General features: G+C 40.2%; 1 long non-coding RNA gene across 1 annotated transcript; it reads left to right on the forward strand.

Moving 5' to 3' along the window:
* Positions 1–8300: 8300 nt before the first annotated feature.
* On the forward strand, positions 8301–13185 carry LOC308581412. Its single transcript, XR_014005066.1, has 3 exons — positions 8301–8378; positions 12398–12524; positions 13065–13185. It is a non-coding gene; the product is annotated as an uncharacterized lncRNA (long non-coding RNA).
* Positions 13186–15928: the final 2743 nt, after the last annotated feature.

Consider the following 15928-nt stretch of genomic DNA (forward strand, 5'->3'; position numbering starts at 1 on the left):
ATAACATTTTAGCACTCATTGATTTTACAGTATTTCTTAAGATAAATTTTAAATTTCTTCCAATCTTCTTCTGCCGTCTCTTTCCCCTGATCTCAGATTCTGCCAGTCATTTCAGCCAGTCCCATGTAGTCTATCACCTTCATCTGCCATTCTTCCAGAGTTGGTAGATCTTGTGTCTTCCAATGCTTTGCGATGAGTATTCTTGCTGCTGTTGTAGCATACATAAAAAAAAAAATTCTGTCGAGATTACAGCGACAAAAGATTAAGTTAAAGAAAAGAATAAGAAGAAATATATTTGATATAATTGTTTAGTATTTGCTGAAATAATTTTGGAAATTGGGATGTAGAAAGGGGAGGTTTGGGGGAGTCTGGGAAGTGAGGGATATGAAAAAAAAGATTACGAAATTATACATGTTCGTATGTCTTTTTATTTGTTTGTATTGTTTATAAAAATTTTGTAAAACCAATAAAAAAAATTATAAAAAAAATCAAAAAAAATATCTGTCTTTCTTTGGCACCAATTGGCCGACAATGCCCAAGAGAAAGGCCTCTGCTTTCTTAAGGAAAGTACATTTAAGTACCTTTTTCATTTCATTATATATCATTTCCCAGAAAGCCTTAATCTTTGGGCACGTCCACCAAAGGTGAAAAAAAAGTACCTTCAGTTTCTTTACATTTCCAGCATTTATTATCAGGCAAGTGGTAAATTTTTGCAAGCTTGACTGGGGTCATGTACCACCTATAAATCATTTTCATAATATTTTCCTTTAAGGCATTGCATGCCGTAAATTTCATACCGGTGGTCCACAACTGTTCCCAGTCAGCAAACATAATGTTATGACCAATATCTTGTGCCCACTTTATCATAGCTGATTTCACTGTTTCATCTTATGTATTCCATTTCAACAGCAAGTTATACATTCTTGACAAGTTCTTAGTATTGGGTTCTAACAGTTCTGTTTCTAATTTAGATTTCTCCACCTGGAAGCCAATTTTCCTGTCTTGTTTGTAAACCTCCATTATTTGATAATAATGGAGCCAATCTCGCACTTTATCTTTCAATTTCTCAAAGCTCTGTAATTTCAGTTTATCTCCCTCCTGTTCCAAAATTTCCCAATATTTTGGCCATTTGGCCTCCATATTGAGCTTTTTCACAGTTTTTGCCTCCATTGGCGACAACCACCTTGGGGTTTTATTTTCCAGCAGATCTTTATATCTAATCCAAACCTTATATAGTGCTTTCCTAACAATATGATTTTTAAAAGCTTTATGCGCTTTAACCTTGTCATACCATAGATATGCATGCCATCCAAATACATTGTTAAAACCTTCCAAATCCAAAATATCTGTATTCTCGAGGAGCAGCCAATCTTTCATCTAGCAAAAAGCTGCTGATTCATAATAAAGTTTAAAGTCCGGCAGGGCAAATCCCCCTCTTTCTTTTACATCCGTTAAAATTTTAAATTTTATTCTGGGTTTTTTGCCCTGCCAGACAAATTTCGAAATGTGTTTCTGCCACCTCTTGAAATAGTCCATCTTGTCAACAATTTGCAATGCTTGAAATAAAAATAACATTCTAGGCAATACATTCATCTTAATAACAGCAGTTCGGCCTAACAAGGAGAGCTTCAAATTTGACCATATTTCTAGATCGTTTTTAACTTCTGTCCAGCATTTCTCATAATTGTCTTTAAATAAATTCACATTCTTAGATGTCATGTTAATCCCCAAATATTTCACTTTCTTAACCACGGTCAAACCTGTTTCATTCTGGAACCTCTCCCTTTCTATACCTGATAAATTTTTCTCCAGTACCTTAGTTTTTTGTTTGTTCAGTTTAAACCCTTCAACTTGACCAAATTCTTGGATTAATTCTAAAACTCTTTTCATACTAGTGTCTGGCTCTTGTAAAGTAAGTACCAAGTCATCTGCAAATGCCCTCAATTTGTACTGTTTAGCTCCGACCTGTACCCCTTTAACCAGCTGGTCTCTTCTGATCATATTTAGCAAAACCTCCAGGACTGATATGAAAAGCAATGGGGAAATTGGGCACCCCTGTCGTGTCCCTTTTTCTATTTTAAATTCTTCCTTTACCAGATTATTTACAATTAACCTAGCCTTCTGTTCAGAGTATATTGCACCCATACCATTCTCAAATCCTTGGCCTACCCCCATCCCATGTAGATTCTTCTTCATAAAGCGCCAAGAAATGTTATCAAAAGCTTTCTCCGTGTCCACAAAGATCATAACTGCCTTAGTGTTTATATTCACCTCTAGTAATTCCAAAATGTCTATTATATTCCTCACGCTGTCTGACAAGTGTCTTCCTGGGAGAAAGCCTGCTTGGTCCTTATGAATCTCCTCCATCAATACTTTTTTCAATCTTTTTGCCAAAATGTCTGCAAAAATTTTGCAATCCACATTGAGTAGTGATATAGGGCGGTAGTTCTTTAGTTGAGTCTTTTCAGTCTCAGTTTTCGGTATAAGTGTAATGTAAGCTGCTTTCCACGATTCTGGTGCTTTTTCCCCCTCCAAAATTTCATTACAGACTTCATTCAAAGGTTTTGATAACCACTCCTTCAAAGCTTTGTAATATCTTGAAGTCAATCCATCTGGTCCTGGAGATTTGCCCAGTTGCATATTTTGAATGGCACCTTCTATCCCCTGATCAGTTATTTTCTGGTTTAAAGTTGTTTTACTTTGAATAGAAATTTTTTGTCATCCATGTTTCTTAAGAAAGTCGTCTATGTCTTTTTCATTCTCCGGCCCTTGTGGTTTTAATTATGTATTTGGATGGCATGCATATTTGTGGTATGATAAGGTCAAAGCACATAAAGCATTTAAAAATCATATTGTCAGGAAAGCATTGTTTAATGTCTGGATAAGATACAAGGACCTACTTGAAAATAAAACCCCAAGGTGGTTGTCACCGATGGAAGCGAAGGCTCAGAAAAAGCTCAATATGGAGGCCAAATGGCCGAAATATTGGGAAATTTTGGAACATGAGGGAGACAGATTGAAATTGCAGAGTTTTGAAAAACTAAAAAATAAAGTGCGAGATTGGCTTCATTATTATCAGATAATGGAGGCATATAATTTGGACAAGAAAATTGGCTTCCAGGTGGAAAAATCAAAATTGGAAACAGAACTGTTAGAACCCAAAACCAAGATTTTGTCAAAGATGTATAACTTGCTGTTTAAATGGAATACTCAGGATGAAACGGTGAAATCTGCTATGATTAAATGGGCACAAGATGTTGGACATAACATAATGATGGCTGACTGGGAACAGTTATGGACCACAGGTATGAAGTTTACGGCATGTAATGCCTTAAGAGAGAACATTATGAAAATGATATACAGGTGGTACATGAGACCAGTCAAGCTTGCAAAAATCTATCATTTGCCCGATAATAAATGTTGGAAATGTAAAGAAACTGAAGGTACATTCTTTCACCTTTGGTGGACGTGCCCAAGGATTAAGGCTTTCTGGGAGATTATTTATAATGAAATGAAAAGGGTATTTAACTATACCTTTCTTAAGAAACCAGAGGCCTTTCTCCTGGGCATGGTCGGCCAAATGGTGCTAAAGAAGGACAGAACTTTCTTTATGTATGCCACAACAGCAGCAAGAATACTTATTGCAAAGTATTGGAAGACACAAGATCTACCCACCCTGGAAGAATGGCAGATGAGGGTGATGGACTACATGGAACTGGTGGAAATGACTGGCAGAATCCAAGACCAGGGAGAAGAGTCAGTGGAAGAAGATTGGAAGAAATTTAAAGACTATTTACAGAAATACTGTAAAATTAATGAATGTTAGAATGATGTCAGAATGAAGTTAAGTGGTTTTAGCAGCAATGTTATAAAGGTGTCTGTAAAAATGGATTGTTAACAGGTGAGAACCTAAAGCTATAATATATTAAGTTAAAGGATTAAGATGGAAAGGAATTGCTGAATTAATTAACTGAACTGGAATACAAAAAAAGGAGGCGTGAGGAGGTCAGGGAAACAAGTAAATGAAATGTAAGGCATGGAAAGATTGATTTGTTTTTTAAGTCTCTTTTATTTTTTCTGTATTTTGTATTTTTTCTATTTTTCTTTTTCTTATATATATATATATATAACTTTTTTTTTCTTGGAAACCTTAATAAATATCATTTTTTTAAAAAAATTAAATATACAGCATGCTGGACTAGATGGGACTTGGTCTGACCTGCCTGTAGAGCTTTCCTAATGCTGTTGAGGCCAAACTTGATGTTGAGGCGCACAAACACGTCAAACTTTGGCACTGCACCTGTGATTTCTTGTAAACATGTTTTTGTTCATCTCTGCACCTGCCACCCAAGTTGCGCAAGGACTTCAGGTTGTTACAGTGGTCAATTTTCTTCCCCTTATAATTGTCAAAATCATAGCTATTCATTCTTGCCAAGATCAGGATATATTTTTAGACATCACAATCAAGGGCAGCATGACGTTATTCCTAGCTCTGTGCCTGGGGAGAAAAGTGGATGCACAAAATAGCTGATATGTCAGACACAGTCTGAATGAACAGCTGAGGGATACCTGAAAGCTACCCATACTGGGAAAGTCACTGCAGTTTTGCTCTTGCAAGAGTTTTTGGCTTCTGGTTATCTGGTTGGGGAGGAGAAAGGAGCAGCCACAAGAGAAGTGTAGGAGGTACAGGCAAAATGATTTCCCTCCTGCTTCTCCTGCTTATGCCGCATGGAGACTGCAAAAATCAAGGGAGAAGATGTCCCACGAATCTGATCTGGGATGAAAGTCAAACACTCAATTACTACCGGCCCGGAGACTTCCTAATTGCTGGGATCATATCTCCACGTTCCTTCAGTGAAGAAGACCCATACATTTTTTCCCATACTCCCTCAAAGAGACTTGCATGGTAAGTAATTAGAGGCTACTGAATGTCATGCTTCTCCAACACCACTCCAATAGTTTCTACTTACCGGTAATTTATAGTAATAAATGGCCAATAAATTTTTACCTTGTAACAAAGTGATCCTCAGATGTAGAGCGGTATATAACTTTATTAAATAAGAAATAAAATAAAATATGTCTTGTCTCAGCCCAAACTACAAACATACATATCATTGTTTGGGGATGAGATACTTTGAGATTGATATCAATTAGAAATAACATTTGTTTTCTTTACATGGTGAATAGGTTTCTGACATTTTTTATTTGATGTTTCATTGCAGTCTTACACCTAGGTTCTACTGGCACATCTTGTCCTTCTTGTTCTCTGTTCAGGAGATCAACCAGAATTCCAGGTTCTTACCCAACATTTCCTTGGGCTACAACCTCTTTGAGAACTTTTTGGATGCAAGAATGACTTCTGATGGCATGATAGACTTGATTGCAGGTGGTGAAAGCAATATTCCAAACTATAGCTGTGGAAGATGGAATAATCTTCTGGCTGTTCTTGAACGGGCCAATTCTGCCATCTCAAAAGTGATATCAGTCATGTCAGGTATCTACAAAATTGCACAGGTATGAAGGGAAGGGACAAGAAGGGTCTATGAAAAAGTGTGAAAAACCTTAGCCATAGAAGAAGACTGGATCCAGAGATGTTTCTTCCAACATCCACCAATCTGGCACTCTCCAATTTTTTCAGACTAAAACTCCAATCAACTCCAGCCATAACAGACAATAAGTACAGTGGTACCTCGGGTTACATACGCTTCAGGTTACATACGCTTCAGGTTACAGACTCTGCTAACCCAGAAATAGTACCTCGGGTTAAAAACTTTGCTTCAGGATGGGAACAGAAATCGTGCTCGAGCGATGCGGCAGCAGCAGGAGGCCCCATTAGCTAAAGTGGTGCTTCAGGTTAAGAACAGACCTCTGGAACGAATTAAGTACTTAACCCAGGGTACCACAGTAATAACAGACAATAAATACAGTATCTATTCCTTTTATTCAAAGTCAAACAAATCACTAATCTATTCCTTTCCTAACTAGATCAGTTATGGCTTTATGACTCAGACACTGGATAAGAAAACTGAAGTCCCCTTTGTCTACCAAATGGTCCGCAAGAGGGAAATCCAGTATTGGGGGATTGTCAAGTTGCTCCTGAATTTTGGATGGACATGGACTGGCCTCTTGGTTTCAGACAATGATAATGGAGAAAGGTTCTTGAGTGCCTTGACACCTCTGATGATCAACAATGGAATTTGCATTGCCTTATTAAAAAGAATACCAGAACATAACTTAAATCCATTTCTCATTCCAAGTGAACCATTTATCATATGGGACAAAGTCAAAATATTTGTTTACTATAGAAGCAGTCAAGCGGCATGGATTGATCTCATGATAATACAACAATTTCTTGAGAAACAAATTGGGGGGAAAGTCTGGATCTCAACAGGTCTTCAAGACATTAATGTTAATTTGAATAGTGATTCTGATCTTCTCCAGTACATCCATGGATCTTTGTCCTTCATAATGAAGCCCCAACTAAGGAAAAGATACCAACCCTATGATCCACTTTCCAAACTCCTTATACAGTTTTGGGATAAAGTATTTCATTGTTTATATAGAAGGGACACATTGGCTGGAAAAAGTCGGATAAGATGCACAGAGAATGAAAAACTGGAGATGGTGCCAGAAGAGGAGCTGGAGAGAGTCCTGTCTCAAGACAACTACATCACTTACTTCAGTGTCCAAGTTGTGGCTCAGGCTTTGAATGCTGCATATTCATCCAGATCAAAGTTCATGATGATATCAAGTGGTGGAGACAGGCTGGAACGTCAAAGGCTACAGCCATGGCAGGTATTTCCTTTTCCTTGTTGCAAATGGCAACCCCTTTCCCCACCACTGGAATCAAATTTATGGCTGAGGATTCCCCCACCCCCCTTTTTGCTCATTTTGGCGGAAAATCTCATTAGTGAGTCTTGTGACGGAAGAAAACGTTTGTGCCTATTCTGGTTATGTCAGAACAGTCCCCCACCATCTAGTTCTTCCTCTCTGGCGCCCTGAGAGAGATGCAGCCATCATAGCAGAAGTTGTTTCCTCCTCATCTCCCATTGTGTCTCTGCTGGGACTTGAAATTGCCCATCAAGTGTAAAACAGAAGGAATTTTTAATTCTATATTAATATCTAAACTTTTACATGATAAAATTAGAATCATAGAATCATAGAATCATAGAATCATAGAGTTGGAAGAGACCACAAGGGCCATCGAGTCCAACCCCCTGCCAAGCAGGAAACACCATCAGAGCACTCCTGACATATGGTTGTCAAGCCTCTGCTTAAAGACCTCCAAAGAAGGAGACTCCACCACACTCCTTGACAAATTTGACAAATTGGCCTTTGTCAAAAGAGTGCAGGGCGGTTTAACAACTTGGATAGTATGAAACACATTGTGCAAGTTCTACTGAAAGCGGCTACACTTTGAAGGGAAAGGAGAGAGTTCAATTTGCAGGCTTCCATATTATCTAGAATTCTGAGCAACCAAAGTTTCAATCACATGGGAGTATGTATGTGCAAATTCCCCCTACTTTCAGATAATTTTACCAGGCAGGGGGACTACTCTGAACAGCCACACATCCCACTCCTATGCTCTTGGCTGTGAGCAGACCTGAGTTTCCCCTATTGAAAAATAACCTTCCCTGGTGATACAGTGAGCAGCTGAGGAAATGGTGTTCTATTCATAAGGTTCTAACTGTGCACTAGGAGTGCCAATATGGCCCCTATGCCTGGGCCTGTAGGTGTCATGCCGCGTGCATCACTCTGGCACCAAAATTTGTGGATGCCTGACCCCTTCATGGGGAATTTTGTTGGTGCTTGGGCACCCACGGCCACAGGGTGTTGGCATCCTATGCTGTGCACTGATTTGTAGGACCATCTCTACTTAAAAACTTTGGTATTTGACTATTTTCATTTTTTAAGAAGTTTTTTTTATTGTCTTATATATTTATCTTATTCTCCAGAAACCTTGTTATTTTATACAATGAGTTGCCTACAAATGTTCTGATAAAGAAAAAAGAATGTCTGCAAAAGGCTCATGAGTCCAGATGAACTGTGCACAGACCCCAATTCCTTGGAGAATTAGAGCTCAAAGTGTAGAGGGCTTATATTCAACTTTTCTATTTCATAAATGCCGGTGTTTTTTCCTGCCGTTCCAGCTCCACCCTTTCTTAAGAGGAATCCAGTTTTTGAATACTTCCATGGGCAGCCTCAGATTGGATGAGAACGGGGAGATTCCATTCTACTATGACATTGAGAACTGGGTGATGTTTCCCAATAAGACTCGAGAAAGAGTGCCGGTTGGGAGTATAAGGAGAGACGGATCCACTGGCATGAAGTTCACAATCAACTCACAAGCCATTGTGTGGCCCAAGTGGTCTGAGAAGGTATGGCAATCTACTTTATCCCACATGACATCTGTAAAGCTCTAATCACTAACTGAATAATTCCAAGGGCACTATGACTACAGCCCTTTGCACACCTCCTGCGAATAAGGGCTCATTGACACTTCCATTTGTGCCACAATGCAATTTACAGGTCCTGATCTGTGTCGGAGCAGGGTTTTGTTTTTGGAAGGAAGGGAGGGAGGAAGGAAGGAAGGAAGGAAGGAAGGAAGGAGGGAAGGAAGGAAGGAAGGAAGGAGGGAAGGAAGGAAGGAAGGGACTGCTTTGACATGGAGCTTTAATGCATGGACCTGTGACTAGAAAGTGTGGATAAGCCCTAATCAGTGGAGTGCAGGATTTCCAAAGTCAGCCCAGGGGGTGAATGAGATTCATGTCCAGATTTCAGGAAGCAACGAGTGGAAAGGAGACCTCTTGCTACCTGGAATTTTGATGGCATCTCCTGGCCTGTGTTAACAACATGGTGCCAGCATACTACCGTGCGGGGAGGGGTTGATTGGGAACTGAATGCCACACTCTTGACACCAAGGATTCCACTTTATGCAATTAGCATTATTAGCAGCAGCAATGGCAGTAATAGAGGGATGGGAGACAGAAGGTCTAAGTGGAAGAAGCGGTCGCAAGAGACTCATCTCTCCATTCTTTGCCAAGACTCAAAACACTTTGGAAAAAGAATAATAATGTAACCATAATTCAGGAGGCACTTTTTGAAATTGGAGTCTTCAGGTGGTGGTATGTTTAACTGCTGCTCCCGTTGCTGTGTCCCAGTTGCTGCCAACCTAGCAGTTTAAAAGCATACCAGTGCGAGTAGATAAATAAGTACCGCTGCAGCAGGAGGGTAAACAGAGTTTCTGTGCACTCTGGCACTCATCAGAGTGTCCCATTGCACCAGAAGGGGTTTGTTTTTTTTTATAATTTTTTTATTGGTTTTACAAAATTTTTAAGAAACAAACAAACACTTAAAAAGACATACAAACACGTATAATTTCATAACATTTTTTTCATAAACCTCTTTTCCGAGACTCCCCCATACCCCCCCCCCTTTCTGCATCCCAATGTCCATAATTTTATAGCAACTCCCAGTGCACCAGAAGGGGTTTGGTCATGCTGCACACATGACCCGGAAAGCTGTCTGAGGATGAACGCCGGCTCCCTTGGCCTGGAAGTGGGGATGAGCACTGCATGCCACAGTCAAGTTTCACTGGATTTAACCATCTAGGGATCCTTTCCCTATACCTTCATGTGTGTTTTATTGCTGCTGTTTTGTTATCACTGTCACTCCAGGGTTTTAAAATTGCTTTTTTAATATATACTTTTGCTTAGAATGAAGGTAAAGGTAAACGAACCCCTGACCATTAGGTCCAGTCATGACTGACTCTGGAGTTGCGGCGCTCATCTTGCTTTATTGGCCGAGGGAGCCAGTGTACAGCTTCCGGGTCATGTGGCCAGCATGACTAAGCCGCTTCTGGCGAACCAGAGCAGTGCACGGAAACGCCATTTACCTTCCCGCCAGAGCGGTACCTATTTATCTACTTGCACTTTGACGTGTTTCCTTTTTTTAAAAAAAATGATATTTATTGAAACAATTTTTTTAAAAAAAATTACACAGAAAAAAGACAAAATTACAAAAAAGAAAAAAAGAAGCATAAGAAGAAAAATAAAAAATAAAACCATCAGTTTCAAATTCTCCAATTTCCATTACCTTTTTTCCATGACTTCCTCCTCCTACCATCTCTTGTATCTTAATTAATAATTGTCACAGCAAATCCTTTCCATAATTCATAATATTTTATCTTTACGTTACCTTACTCTGTTATCATCTTGTCTTATAAAAACGACCTCAAAGCTTAAAACTTAAATCTTTTTTACCAACTTCTCATAACCATTACCTTTTTGCCAAATTCTTTAAACATTTTTACAAGAGCCAAGTTATTTCATTTCAACATTTTCCCAACATTCATAAAACATTTCTAGTAAACATAATATAAAAAAATACAGTAAAATAAAAACAATCCAATCTTCTTCCAGCGTCCCCTCCCCCCGGTCCCGGGATTGTCAGTCTTTTTTTTTTTTTTGTCCCATTAGTCTGGTCCATTAACCTGGTGCTCTTATATCCGAGGCCTTCAAATCTTTTCCATGTCCCTTCTGCAGCTCTTCTTCATATTTTTCTTTCACTCGCGGGAACTCCAGCTTAATAGTGTTTTTGACCCTTTTCAGCAAATCAGCCCTTTTCTCACAGTCCAGACTAAGGTCCATGTGATGTTTAAAAACATATTTCAAATTCCCTCCAACATTGAAAGTCCCAACAGCTCCAAACCTCTGACGGCCCATTACCAGACTCGGAAAGTCCAAACATCCCTGCAAAGGGGGGTCAGTCCAACCCCCATTTCCAGCTCCATCCAAACTTTATCTTTCCAAATCTGGTTTTTTCCAAGTTCAATTATCAGATCCAAAGGCTCATTTTCCTGCTAGGCCAAAAGTCCCTCCATGCCTGGCGTCCCAGATTCAGCAAAATCCTCTTCTTTCTGTTGTTCTATCATGGCATGCTCCTGTTTTAGTTCCTGAATGGGCTCCATGTACTTTTCCACTACTTGATCAAAGGTTCTGGCAGCATTAGTCATAAAAACCATCTTCTGACTTAACTGATCCAATAGGGCGTTTATTTTACAGAAAGCACCCAACAGTGCTTCTGAAGGCATTGTCCTGCAAGGTCACAAAACTCTTTCCCACAGTTGTAATCAGTAACAGCCGCAAGTTCCCAGGATTTAGTTACAGTTTCATAGTTCCCCTCTAGGGGGAAAAACTTCTGATTGTTCTTTTCCTTGAAAACAATAGCAACAGAGTTTCTTCTTTAGGATATTTTGTCCATATTTGTTCTTTTAAGAGACAAAAGGAAACAATGGAATCACAATATTTCCCTCCTTTTAACTATCTGGCAAAGCATTTATTTCTGGTCAATGAGCTTCAGTCGTCAAATCTGACACCCCACTCCAGGGTCAGGACAGTGGAAAATTATTTTACTTTAACTTTATTTCCGCAGGTTTAAACAACTCAATAAAGGTCCCCCTTCTTCCCCTGCTTCCGAAGGGGGGTTCCACAACTTTGAATGATGAAAGACTATCCTTTAAAAGTGATTTTTAAGGCTCTAGATTACGTTGTCTTTGCTTTGTTATAAATACAAGAAAACGGAAGGGTGACTTCCTGTTTAGCCCTTTCCGTTTCAGTACCAAATTAGGGTAAATTTTAGAGACCAAGTTCCTTTTATTTTGCGAATTCTTGTTTAAAATCCAGGTATTTAGCGTTCCAGTACTCACGGTTAGTTATTTTCGATGCCAAATTGTCCCAGGAAAAAGGCAGCGCTCTCCGGCAACGGCTGTGTGGCTTCGGTCCGCAGAAAAAGCAATTGACTCACAGCACCGTGCCACTTCCCCCTCTTCACTTCGGAGCCCGTTTCTGGGTTCCTTAGTGGGTTGGGGGGGCACTAAAGGTGCCCGCCGAGTCCCACGGTCACAGGCTTCATCCGCCTGTGATTTTCAGAAGGGTCCCCGCTACGCCGCAGCGGTAAAGACCTGTTTTGTGCGGAGCTTGTCCCTGCTGTTCAGAGGGAGTCTGCCATCACCGGAGGCGCTACTCCACCCCTTTGAAGTGTTTTCGAACTGCTAGGTTGGCAGGAGCAGGGACTGAGCAATGGGAGCTCACCCTGTTGTGGGGATTCGAACCGTCAACCTTCTGATCGGCAAGTCCTAGGCTCTGTGGTTTAACCCACACGCCACCCGTGTCCCAACTTGCTTAGAATAGTCAGATATAATTGTCCGAACAAAAAATGAAACACACCAAAGAGGTTTCCCTGCCATGTTGTCCTGCATCAAAATGCTTCCATGGAAAAGTGCCTGGGGTCACTGGGAATAGGGACCCTGTTAGGTCCATTCTAAACTCTATAAATGAATGACATAGACACAGATAGTCCTGACACTTTCTGTTTGATGCATGTTCTCAATGTTTAGACTGTACCTAGCTCCAGGTGTACCAAAAGCTGTCAACCTGGATACGCCAAAGTGGTTCAAGAAGGAAAGCCCGTTTGCTGCTATGCTTGTGCCCCATGTGCAGAAGGGACCATCTCTGCTCAGGAAGGTGGGTGAATATAAACGGGAGCCCTTTTGAGAATATAAATTGTGTAAACATTCACTTAGGGACACTTTCTGTGAAGAGTCAAAAGACATTTTTGATTGTGTCTCCTTTTTGGCTTCTCTATTTTTCTAAATGAAGCAGTTGGTGGACTACAAATCAACGATCATTGTGAGGGCATCCTCAGTAATCAGATATATTATTTATATAAGGTAAAACAATTTCACATGGGACAGGACAGTATAAATTCAGCAAAAGCTGTAAAAGAAGCACCTGTGTGGGAGGTCACTACCTCTCAGCTTTAGCTATATCCCAAGTTTGTTTTGGTGATAAAATTGAGAAACTTTTCAAAACCACCTATATTGTCATGGAGAAAGGCAACAGTATAAACATAAATAAGCAAATGAAATAACCAATTTTGTCCACTCCTTTTTTAGACATTCCCCCCCACCCTCCCTTATATGGACATCTTTCCCCCTAAAATGTAATAGAACATAGATTGTTATGGATTTAAATGATGCTAAATCACTCCTTTTTCCTCCTTAGATGCAAAACATTGCACCAAATGTCCAGAAGATCAGCATCCAAACAAGGGTCAAGTTCAATGTGTTCCCAAAAGTATCTCCTTTCTGACCTATGAAGAAAGTTTGGGAAGCCTTCTAGCTTCCATTGCAATCTTGCTGCTATTAATGACAAGCATTGTTTTAGGAATCTTCCTTAAGTACAAAGAAACTGCAATAGTCAAAGCCAATAACCGGGACCTCTCCTACATCCTCCTTGTCTCCCTCCTGCTCTCTTTTTCGTCCTCCTTCCTATTCATTGGCCGGCCAAGGAAAGAGACTTGCCTTCTCCGACAAATGGTCTTCAGCATCATCTTCTCAGTTGCCGTCTCTTCTTTGTTGGCTAAAACCATCACTGTGGTGCTGGCCTTCATGGCCACAAAGCCAGGGAACAGAGTGAGGAGATGGCTGGGGAAAAGTCTGGCCAACACTGTTGTCATTTTCTGTTCCAGTGTCCAAGTTCTCATCTGCACCACTTGGCTGAGTACCTCTCCCCCATTCCCAGAGTCTGACATGCACTCCCAGCCCCGAGAGATTATCCTGCAATGCAATGAAGGGTCTGCGGCCATGTTTTATATTGCCCTGGGCTACATGGGCTTCCTAGCTGCCATCTGCTTCACGGTGGCTTTCTTAGCCAGGAAGCTGCCTGGGGCCTTCAATGAGGCCAAGCTGATCACCTTCAGCATGCTGGTCTTCTGCAGTGTTTGGGTGTCCTTTGTGCCCACCTACCTGAGCACCAAGGGGAAATACATGGTAGCTGTGCAGGTCTTCTCTATCTTGGCCTCCAGTGCTGGGCTTCTGGGCTGCATCTTCATCCCAAAGGGCTACATCATTATACTGAGACCTGATCTGAACACAAAGCAGCACTTGACAGCAAAATCCTAAAGATGGCATCTGATTCTCCAGGCTTTATAAAGGGATGGGTTCTGCTTAAAACAGAATATTAATCAGAAACAGTTGGTGTGAACTTAATTCAGCTGTGACACAGGACCGTGGGACATGTAGTGGGCTTCAGGCTCCCTGTTATTATTCTACAATAGGTACTTACATACATTTGCATAGCCTTTATCCTTTTCTTTTTTGCCAGGAGAAGGTTCACTATATATTTTAAAGCTTGTTTACTTACTAAAAGTTGGTGATGATCCGTTGCTGTTGCTTGAGCTGCCTGAAGATGCTTCCCTGGTGGCTTTTGAGGGCTCAGATTCATGGGTGAGTCAAGATGCAATGTGGCCACCCAAGGAGGAGAAACTTCTGAGCTTTATTGCAATATAAAAGAGGGACACTATTTTATCCTTTCTGGATTCTTAAAAGGGCCGCAAGGCTTGAAGTAATATAAATACTTCTAACATGGTGTGGTATTTTCCTGTTTCTTTCCCATTAAACATTTATTGGTGGGATGCAAAGTGTGGGTTCCACCAAATGCTCTTTTCAGAGTTCAAGCATTTATCAGGTTTTTCTTCCATGAGGATTTTCTGATGAAAAGTAAAACTTGAGCTAAACCTGAAGGGACTTTCACCTTTGAAACATGAATACATTATTAAAGCAGTGTGACTATCATGAATAAATTTTGGCAATTTACATCTCATTGGTTTATGTTGCTTTATTTCCTTTAAATGTACCATATTTTTGTTAGGATATTTCCGTTCCACCTTAAAAAGGGAGTAGGTTGTTGTGTCACGGCCTGTTTATTTCCTGTTCACAGGAAGTTTATGTTTTGTATATGCTTTCATTTTCTCTCCGTGCCTGAGACATCGAAGCAGGCAGTCATGTTTTTTCTTTGTTCTGACCAACGCTGAATAAAGTTGTAAATAATGTTCTCCTGAGTGCATCTTTCGCTGTGCGAACTCTGCTGATAGAGTGTGCATCAGTTCTTGGAATGTGGAAAGCTATTTCCGAGGCTTTTGTCGCTAATTGATTGATACTGCGTTTCTACGGGAGGTCGATGGATCCTCCGGCATCGGCGTGGGGCCATGATGGCTTTTGTCTCCCTGGCAGTATCCCAACAATTTTCTCATGTATAAGATGCTCCCATGTAGTAGTAGTAGTAGTAGTAATAATAATAATAATAAGAATTTTATTATTTATACCCCACCCATCTGGCTGGGTTTCCCCTGCTACTCTGGGGAGCTTAAAGCACTTAATAAATTGTAAAACATCAAACATTAAAAACGTTCCTGTCTTCAAAAAGTCAGGTAGTTGGATGACTGAAAAATGTGTGGCCTTTTCTCATTGTAAAGACACCAGTCATATTAATAGGACTGCTCATGAATTCTTTAGGAACATTGTGGAAATATGTGGAAAGTCACGCTCCATATTTGCACTCTGGAAAGGGAGTTTGCAAACCTGCGCGAACAACTTTCCCCTTTTGTTCTATTTTGATTATGTATTTTGAGGTTTTATATCTGATTTTATTCTGAGGACCGCCCTGACACCTGGGCGTGTAGGACGGTATATAACTTCAAATATAATACCACAATAATAATAACTTCTTGTTAATAACTTATAATAAGTTATTAACTTTCATTACCCGTGTGGGAATGAACCTCTGTTCTCCAGCACATGGTTTCTCTGTTTATTATTTTTCAATACTGCCTTTTATCCAAGGCACCCAAAATATTAACACCAATAGTACTGGAACTCAGAGGGTCTCAATTAGCACCCTCCCACCAAATTCGGGATGATAACATGGGATCAAGGAGAGGGTACGGTCTGTGCCTTTACTGAATTTATTTTAGCACTCCTAATCATTTTTCACAATGAAAAAGAAAAATTATATTTTAAAAAATGGCACAGCCATCAGTATAGGCAATAAAGTAGCCTAACAAATCCAAGCATCAAAAAAGAGAGCAG

Source organism: Podarcis bocagei, assembly GCF_964188305.1.
Source record: "Podarcis bocagei genome assembly, chromosome: 2".
NCBI lineage: Eukaryota > Metazoa > Chordata > Lepidosauria > Squamata > Lacertidae > Podarcis > Podarcis bocagei.